The sequence below is a fragment of the Cibotium barometz genome, chromosome 24, assembly GCF_041138505.1.
Source record: "Cibotium barometz isolate CiBa-2024 chromosome 24, ASM4113850v1, whole genome shotgun sequence".
In the NCBI taxonomy this organism is placed as follows: Eukaryota; Viridiplantae; Streptophyta; class Polypodiopsida; order Cyatheales; family Cibotiaceae; genus Cibotium; species Cibotium barometz.
The window spans coordinates 24,133,357-24,144,064 of NC_141069.1; positions in this window are offsets into that span (position 1 = coordinate 24,133,357).

Sequence of the window (10,708 nt, forward strand, 5' to 3'; positions counted from 1 at the left end):
GTCACCAACTTCTTCTCTAAGGGGGGAGAAGAACACCATGAAAGCTTGGGCATAAGAGCTCCAAGAAAGGTAATAGTCAAAATGATCAATAATGTTGTACAATGCCCACCATGAGCCCCATGTGTCATATATCCCTAGGCTCCCTAAAGGTACACATGTAAATGACCCTAAGCCCAAGTGCCTAGGCCCCATCCCCCATGTGCATGTGTAACCAAATCTACTTCATTACATTGTGTATCCATCATAGAATCCCTGAGTAGCAAGAAGATTCTTGGGCACCCACCACCATTGATTGTCATGATAAAGATATGAGGTTAGGGTGCTTGTAGTGTGGATGGTTGAGGATGTAGAGTTGAGGGAAAATGTTGACGATGAGACTTGATAGTCATTGTTAGATGGTGTCGACAGTGGCTAGGATCAATCGGCTTTGGTGAGGCATGGGGTTTGGTCACAAGGGAGACTGTTGGTGATGAGGATGGGACTTGTGGGGAAAGGGGAGTCAAGGGGGTGAGAACACCATATTGGGGAATATGGAAATTTTCCACAAGTTTGGGACACGTGGTCAAAAGTTTGGATTAACCATAACTTGAATACCACTAATCCAAAATGAGCGCTTTATAGCTCTTTAGATTTCATTTTTCAAGCACTTTCCAACGATAGGTCATATGATAGGGTTTTGAGAAACTTACAAACATGTTATCCATGTCCTCTTTTTTAAGTATTCAAAAATGGGAATTGGAAAATTCCCAAATTCACTAATATGGTGTTTGAGGGGGTGTAATTCTTGACCTCAATGGTCTTATCATTCATAAAGTGGATCTACAAGAAGAGTTGTTCTTCCCATCTTGGCATATTCAATATCAAAACAGATTTTGGTGCTAATGCCAAGGAGAATTTACTTCCTTGTGCGCCCTTCTGCGGTCTAGTTTTTGTTGTTGGCCAGTAGGCACTTCAGAGTCTTCATATGGAGCTCATGCATAGAAAAGAACTTGGTGGAGCCATTCCATAGTTTCTTTTGAGGTTTGTGTGGTGTGATTACAGACTTCATTGGGCAAGGTTCTTGTGATGTCTTGCAAGGTTGTCATTTTCATGACAAGAAACCTATGTTTTTCAAGCATCTTCATGCTTTTTGGGAGAGAAACAATTAGTTTGATGAAAACAACACATTGCTTATCGATGATAGCCTTTACAAGTGCTTGTATAATTGTGTCTGGCACCTTCTATATTGTACCAGAGTTTGGCTCCATGAGTAATTCATGGTGTGCACCATTTCTTACTTACAAGCTAGCCCCATGGTTGTGGAAGTACCTAAAAGCATTGGATAGAATATCTTTTTTTGGGAGAGGTGATGTCTTTGGTGAATGTGGCAATGCAGAAGATTTGCAGGTTATCACACTTATTAAAGAACATGCCAAGAGAAAGTTGAACTGTTGTGGGGGTGTTGTGGTAGGCCGTGTAGCTCCCAAGACTGAGTATGACATGCAGATGGCACACACAATGACACCCTGCAGGGATGCTCAAGAAGAGAAAGAGGCAACCAAGGTGGTATGGGATACACCTTTCTACAAATGGCCAAGGATCTCGCGAAGAAATTAGGGCTTCTATGGGGTTGTGTTCTGCTAGCGATTGTACTATGGTGTAACATTTTGATGTAATGTAACATATTCTCATCTCCTATCTCCTCTGTAATGGACATGTAGCTCTAGAGTCTACTATAATGGACATGTGCAATGATATATAATGCAAAGATTTTTTGTGTTAATAGCTGTACTAGTTGTGTTATGACTTGTTCAAAATTGTTAATAACTGCTAAAAGTTGTGTATAGGTGGTTTGATAAGTACTTTTGATTGACAATATTTTTTTTATCAATTGGTTTTGAATGCTAGATTGAAGACAAAATGTAAAATATATTTAATAACCAAATATGAGTTTACAACTCCCATGGCATGCTGTTGTATACATATTCAAAGGCCTCGGGCGAGATCATATACAATCCCCTGGCACCTTAAACAGGTGTCATAGGAATTTTAATATATCTAACAAGATGGGAGTATATGTAGACCACATGCTTTCTACTCAACAACTCGTAACAGGATTCATCTAGCTTCTTACAAAAGAGTCCCTTCAAAATGTAGGACCTTACTTCAATTTCATTACCCCAACTATCCTTCATCTACTCTGAGTTGCTCCTTTGTACTTGTGCACTTGATCAAGTAAAAGTCCATGCCTTCTTCATTTCCCTCCCTCAGCATTGACAACAAAGTTATCTCCTACTTGGAGTTCTTTGCTTAGCGCTTCATAATGCCCTTTATATGTAGGCTCATCAAATTCTTCATAACTATTTCCACAATCAGTTATGGTAGCTCTAGCTTGTCACATGTGTTTTGTGATTACATCTTCTCCATTTATTGTGCATGCATGCACTACAGTAACCAGACAATTGTCTATATGAAAGTGCGGAGCCATCTTGTTTTGGGTAGCCACGAATACAATGTAGTGAGCGTACCTTAGGGAAAGCTTGACAGTCCGATCGAATCTCTCGATTATCTCCCACCTTGACCTCCCAAAATATATGTTCTATGTGCCTATGCTTGGAAGGGTAGTGTGCAATGGTTGGATAAGTGTTGACAAAGGAATTTCATGACATTTGTTGCACATTTCAACTTAGCTCCATTGTCCTTTAATTGCTCGTGTGTGAAAGCCCTCTTCACAACTGCACCAGCCTCATCATGTTCTCCCTTACCATGTCCACTACCAAAAAAGTTCCATAACATTATTTTTCCTATTAACCCAACATATCTAACAACAAAATAGAAGGGCCTCTTTGCCTTGAGTTGAGATGCAGCCCCATCATACCAAACCCAATGTTGGTTGACATGCAAGTCTTTGTCCTTCAACCATTGCCAATGTAGCATGAAGCAATGTTGCACAAACAGAGTGTCATGCTTTTTATGGTCAGAAAGGAAGAAGTGTATAGTCTTTCTCAACTCACCTTCAACACGATAGTAGGTAATGTGCACAAAAATGGTGACTTTCTTGGAGTACCAATGCATGGATTGGATTTCATTTTCTTCCTTGAAAGAGTAATTTTTAGCGAAGTCCATGACTGAAACAACTACATCATCTGGAAAATGCATAATGCACTCCTTAAACTATTTAGCCTACTATCGATTCATGAAGTCATGTTCAATGAACTTTTAAAGGTAGCTCTTAAAAAACTACAATAGATCAGTGCAACATCTCCTTGCATACAAGGTCCTTCCTTTTTTTTATTCTTTCCACCTTTAGAAGTGCATGTTTCCACATTCTCAAATAGTGCGATGGTTTTTGCATCTTCAAACAGCTTGCATGGGCAACATTTTAGTTGCTTTTCTAATAAATCTGAAACAAGATTAAACAACCATGTTTTAATTCTCTAACTCAGCATAAAAATGTTTCACAACTAGTTGTAAACCATTGTCCAACCATTGTCCAGGACAGGTTTTCAGTCCACCTTATCGCATGATTTCACCCATATTCCCTAGTGAATCTACAATTGAACTATACCATCTACTAGTCCACCAGTGAGTTATGGAATACTTATCTTGCCAGCACACTCACTTAGCATGTGCACAAGATGGACCTCATGTAGGTAGTACTTTGGTACTTATGTTGTATTTTCCTTATCTCTTTTGGTAGACCTCTTTTGTTGAGAAGAAGAAGAACAAATTTTCAGCCTCTCATCTTGTGTGTTCTCTTCTAGGGTTTGTGTGTTTAGCTTGAGGGAGAAAGTTGATATGTCAAGATCCACATGGTATGACACTTATGATATGCATGGATGACCGTTTTTGCCACTTAAATAACTAGTGTGTTTGGTAGCTTGCTAACATGATGGATCTTCCCTAGCGATTCTATAGTTGAACTATACAATCTACTAGTCCACCACCAACTACGTTATTGCATACTTATCGTGCCAGCTCACTCACTTAGAGTGTGCACAAGGTGGGCCTCATGTACACAGTACTTTACTACTTATTTTGTATTCTCCTTATCTCTTTGGGTGACCTCTTTTGTTGAGAAGAAGAAGAACAAATTTTGCAGCCTATCATCTTGACAATGTGTGTTCTCTTCTAGGGTTTGTGTGTGTATATGCGTGCTTGTAAGAGCTCAACCTCTCTTCCCCCTACATCTTTTCAAAGGACACTTTTCTTATGATGTAATGGACATGAATATTACTACTTCGGGGTACTATTGGCCTACTGTGCATAACGATCAGCCATGACTGGTGTTGTACTTACAAGGACTATCAAATATTTAGATGTCAAACAACTGGTGAGTGGACCTTTGCATCCTATACTTGTGTTGGCACCATTTAAGAAGTGGGGGGCTTATTTTATAGGGCCATTTCCTTGCTCTTCTACTCATAGGGTATACATACTTGGATTACATGACACGATGGGCCTAGGTTAAAGATACCTATGATGTTGCTACCAAGACCATGGTAAAGTTAATTGTGGAGCATGTGTGCTCTATTTTTGGTACACCTCTAGAGATTCTTACTAATAATGGGCCACATTTTCAAGGTGATATTTTGTAATAATTGAGGACAAAACTTTCTATCAAACATCAACACCCGTCTCCTTACTATGCACAATGTAATGGGTTAGTGAGAAACCACCAATGGGATCTTGTGTGGAATTATTTCCAAGATTGTCAAGGATAAGCCTCGTCATTGGGGATGAATCTCTTCTTCATGTTTTATGGCCTTATCGCACACAATGCATAAGGTGGCTTTGGGTTCTATTCCTTTTTTCCTTGTTTGTGGTATGGAAGCTATTATTCCTATTATGCTAGAGGTGCCTAGTGTGTGGATAGCTCTTGCTCATGGATGTCGAGATCAAGAGGCATTGCCAATCTGACTTCGTCGACTACATGTTTAAGAGGATGATTGAGACCATACTTTGGAATGGTCTGAGAAGCAAAATAAACACACTCTTGTAAATCGATTTTCAGCCGACGATAAAATTTGCATGAATTTTCGGCTTGGGTTTTTGATGCATGTTCAACCAAAAATGTGTGTGCGCACCTATATTCATCTACATTGGCTTTGCTCTTTTCATTTGAAATCATCACGTTAGCATTAGTTCATTGACATTGGGGGAGGTTGCAAGATGAGGGTACTCACTTTCGTTCACTCTCTCTAAAATTGGGACATCCATGCATCTCGGGCGGAGTACCTGGATTGTGATAGCGCCGTGAATTAAAACACGACACGTGCCTCCCAAGCCTAAATTGACATATCTCGATCGAGATGCCAACTAATGCCACGCTAGTAGCAGGTCCGGGTTTCCAGTCATCATCCATGTCACCATTACATTTCACCGCCACCACATTATCTCGATCGAGATATCTATGCCACTCGGATCTACATCAGGGCCACGCTGTATCCCCCTAGGCACTAGCACATCTCCATCGTCCACGTATCTCGAACGAGAAATTAAAATCAAATCGCGACCATTCATTGCTCGAGGTAATGGGATACAATCTCCACCGTCCACGTATCTCGAACGAGATATTGAGATCCAATCTCCACTGTCCAAATAGCTCATTCGAGATACAGAGATACAATCTCCACCGTCCAAATATCTCGTTCGAGATACATAAATGCAATATCCACCGTCCAAATATCTCGTTCGAGATACGTAAACGCAATCTCTATCGTCCATTCAGGTACGTTGGAAGATGCGATCTCAGCCGTTTAAATATCTCGGTCGAGGTATATAATGAATCTCGACCGTCGACATACCTTGGTCGTGGTAATGACTTTAAACCGTAGCCGTCCATGTACCTCGAACGAGATAGTAATATCAAATCTCAGCTGTCGATCCTTCACCAACCCTAAAATTAAGTGTGTATCTTGGCCGTATGTTGCACTAACCCTAATATCCAGAGCGTTAATCTTGCAAACCCTAAATTGCATGATGCTACCGAACCTCGATCGAGGTTATAAAACCAAAAAACTTGTTTTTTTGCCTCATTGTCACAAGTCGTTTTCACTCTCCTTGCTCTCTTGATTTGGATTAGCATTAGTGGGCCCATTAGCATTGTTTTATAGCTTCATTAGTGCTACTTAGCACTAAGCATTAGACCCTTCACATTAGACCCTTCACATTGGACCTTTGTGTTAGGCTTAGGTTTTAGCATGGAGTCACACGAGGAGGGCCGCTCATCTATTGCGAACCTCATCGCGGAGATAGACCGCGAGTTAGCGGGCTATCCGTAGGAGTGCTAGAGACACACCGTCTACATTACATATCGTTGCAGACTTGGAGGCGATGCTTTCGTCCCTTCGTAGCCTTCACGATATTGTTTATGTAGATGAGTGGATAGCCCACCATCGCACTGCTCCTGTGTCACATGGCCTGACATATCGTCAGGTCTGTGATCTTGCACCGATTAGGGATGGAGCCTACTTAGATCTTTTCCTCGATAGTCGTGGGGATGAGGCCTCGGGCGGGCAAGCCCCTTACTATTTCGCGGTGTTCGCATCCTCGTATGGCGGCACATATCTATAGTTGATATGTTGCCGCATATGGGAGGATGCCGAACAACCTCCAGATTCCCATATACTTCGCAAAGCAATTATATGCGGAGTTTGTCTTAGGGGAGGAGGTGGATTACACTAGCCATCAGCCGGGTGGTGGTGCTGGCCGAGGCCATCTCTAGGATCAGGGTAGGCGACCTCCACTAGCCCTTCATGTAGCACCTACTACAGATCCTTCATTTGTGCCATTGTCGACAGTAGAGGCTCTTGGCACCCAGGTCGACATCGCCGTACGGAGTACCGCGGAGAGCATCCAGACGTGGTGTGCCTGTTCTGACGATCGATACCGACGACAGATGTCGAGGTATTTACATATTTATTACTTCTTAAGTTGTTTTAGTCATTTATTTACATGTTTATATGTACTTTTCTATATTTTTACATGAGCGGCATGGTTGATTGTGTCACGTAGGGTCCCACACCTACCACTGAGAGACTCACTCAGGAGTTGGTAGAGGCGAGAGTGGAGATTGACCGCCTCAGAGCTGCATTACAGACGGCAGAGGCAGCTACTGCAGAGGCACAGCATCCGAGAGAGTCTGACATCCAGCAGGTAGGTTTCTCTTGCACGTAAAAGAGTTATAATTAAGGTCCTAAGTTATAAATTTCTTTAAGTAATACCTAATGAGAGAGACTAATCAATTATTTTAATGCTTTATTTTTTTGCGTAGGCTCGGACCGAGGTAGAGAGCTCTAGAGCTGAGGCACAACATCATCAGATTATGGAGCGGATTGCCCAGCATAGAGCAGTTGTGATGTTGCCTCGGGGGGTTCACCTTTAAAAAATGTTGCATATCACGTGCGTTCAAGAGGTAATAAAAAACCCCCTCTACTTACATGTCACAGGCTAATAAAATGACCCCTCTTTCTTAAGAAACTTACAACTTTTTTTCAAAATTGGATAAAAAAGCCCCTCCTGTATATGTAAACCTGTAACTTTTTGGAATTTAAATACCCCTCTTAGATGAACTGACGTGCTACACTTACATACTTTTAGGTGAACCCCCCGGGGATGTTGCATGTTCGAGAGTTTCCAGATCCTCGGATGTGATGGTGCCTTACCTACCTTTATATCCACGGCCTGCTAAATAGAGGTTTTTCGACGACCTCTCCCACAGGATGCACCACCCTTCCTACGTGATGCGTGTTGCGCTTTATGTATCGAGGACATTGATACTACTGGTGGACATTGATATGCCCTGGGATGTGGACATTTTTTCCATTTCTCTTGCATCACCCCCAAGAGCTAGTACGGTTCTCAGCATGCCCCTCTTGCCGTGCACACGTCGACCTAGCGACATACAGAGTTTTGGGCATTGATGATCTTCACCCAGGCCTCGTTTGAGTAGATGGTAGGACTGGCAAGCCTATTGATTTTACATCAGCTATTGACTTGGGACTCGATGCCTTCTTCGACGATAGAGATCAGGAGCCTGAGGTTTCTCCAGAGATTGAGTGGAGCTCACATGAGTTTGATGCATACCAGAGAGTCCTACATGAGAGCCAAGTCACAGCATATGAGCATGTGGGTGGTGCTCGTCCTAGTGGCACCTCGGGTGATGGTGCTAGCAGCAGTGCTGCTTCTCATGAGCAGCGTGTCCTTACAGCAGAGAAGCTTACACGAGCAGAGTGGCAGACACGTACCACTGCAGATTATAGATTTTGGATTTACAGACAGAGACGTCTTGCATTAGCACGACGTAGAGAGAGAGAGAGGGCTATAGCAGCTTTTGGGACTCGTGAGCTCCCGAATACATCGGCACCAGCTCACGATCCTGCCTTTGAGGCAGACCTCCCCGTAGACATTCGATGACCCCCGTGGTCGGCGCACAGCCTCCTCGACATCCTCCTCGACCTGCACAGCAGCCTCGATGCGCACATCGACCGGCAGTTAGAGATGACGATTTTGATTGGGTTGCCGTTGATAGTGACTAAACTCAGACTAGCAGGGTTAGCTTACTTACATTTTACTTAGATTTTTGGGCAGTGACTAACCTCAGACTAGCTAGGGTAGCTCATTTTCATTCTGATGTACTTTTTTTGATGTTTATATCATTATGAATTTTTTCATTATTGAGTATCATTACATTTTAGTTGATGTTCTTGATTTTATTATATTTTTTAAAACTTTATCTATCATATTGTTTGTTGAAAATCTCCATGCCATCGTACCCAAACATGCTCCGATGGGGGACCAAACTTTGCAAGCATGGGGGGGGGCCCACCTCCACATGCTTGCAAAGTTTGGTCACAATCGGAGCATGTTTGGATTGGTAATTAGCACCCAGTGCGGGTTTTTGAAGTCTCTTGGTGCTTAAGAGGCCATCGAAAATCCGGGACTTCCCCATACAATCGTACCCAAACATGCTCCGATGGGGACCAAACTCCCATCAGAGCATGTTTGTATTGGTAATTAGTGCCCAGTCCGGATTTTTGAAGTCTCTTGGTGCTTAAGAGGCCATGAAAAATCCGGGCCTTCCCCATACCATCGTACCCAAACATGCTCCGATGCAGACCAAAATTTGCAAGCATGGGGGGGGACCCACCCCCACATGCTTGCAAAGTTTGGTCCCCATTGGATCATGTTTGGATTGGTAATTAGCGTCCAGTGCGGGTTTTTAAAATCTCTTGGTGCTTAAGTATTCAAGGAAAATCCGAGCCTTCCCCATACCATCGTACCCAAACATGCTCCGATGTGGGGACCAAACTTTGCAAGCATGGGGAGGACCCACCCCCATATGCTTGCAAAGTTTGATCACAATCAGAGCATGTTTGGATTGGTAATTAGCGCCCAGTGCAGGTTTTTGAAGTCTCTTGGTGCTTAAGAGGCCATGGAAAATCCGGGCCTTCCCCATACCATCGTACCCAAACATGCTCCGATGGGGACCAAACTTTGCAAGAATGTGGGGGGACCCACCCCCACATGCTTGCAAAGTTTGGTCTCCATCGGAGAATGTTTGGATTGGTAATTAGCGCCCAGTCCAGATTTTTCAAGTCTCTTGGTGCTTAAGAGGCCATGGAAAATCTGGGCCTTCCCTATACCATCGTACCCAAACATGCTCCGATGGGGACCAAACTTTGGAAGCATGGGGGGGGACCCACCCCCACATGCTTGCAAAGTTTGGTCCCCATCGGAGCATGTTTGGATTGGTAATTAGCCTCCAGTGCGGGTTTTTGAAGTCTCTTGGTCCTTAAGCGGCCATGGAAAATCCGGGCCTTCCCCATACCATCGTACCCAAACATGCTCCGATGGGGACCAAACTTTGCAAGCATGGGGGGGAGACCCACCCCCACATGCTTGCAAAGTTTGGTCACAATCAGAGTATGTTTGGATTGGTAATTAGCACCCAGTGCGGGTTTTTGAAGTCTCTTGGTGCTTAAGAGGCCATAGAAAATCCGGGCCTTCCCCATACCATCGTACCCAAACATGCTCCGATGGGACCAAACTTTGCAAGCATGGGAGGGACCCACCCCCACATGCTTGCAAAGTTTGGTCACAATCAGAGCATGTTTGGATTGGTAATTAGCACCCAGTCCGGATTTTTCAAGTCTCTTGGTGCTTAAGAGGCCAAGGAAAATCTGGGCCTTCCCTTTGCCATCGTACCCAAACATGCTCCGATGGGGATCAAACTTTGCAAGCATGTGGGGGGGACCACCCCCACATGCTTGCAAAGTTTGGTCACAATCGGAGCATGTTTGGATTGGTAATTAGCACCCAGTGTGGGTTTTTCAAGTCTCTTGGTGCTTAAGAGGCCATGGAAAATCTGGGCCTTCCCCATACCATCGTACCCAAACATGCTCCGATGGGGACCAAACTTTGCAAGCATGTGGGGGGGACCCACCCCCACATGCTTGCAAAGTTTGGTCACAATCCGAGCATGTTTGGATTGGTAATTAGCGCCCAATGCGGGTTTTTCAAGTCTCTTGGTGCTTAAGAGGCCATGGAAAATCCGGGCCTTCCCCATACCATCGTACCCAAACAGGCTCCAATGGGGACCAAACTTTGCAAGCATGTGGAGGAGACCCACCCCCACATTCTTGCAAAGTTTGGTCACAATCAAAGCATGTTTGGATTGGTAATTAGTGCCCAGTCTAGGTTTTTAAGTCTCTTGGTGCTTAAGAGG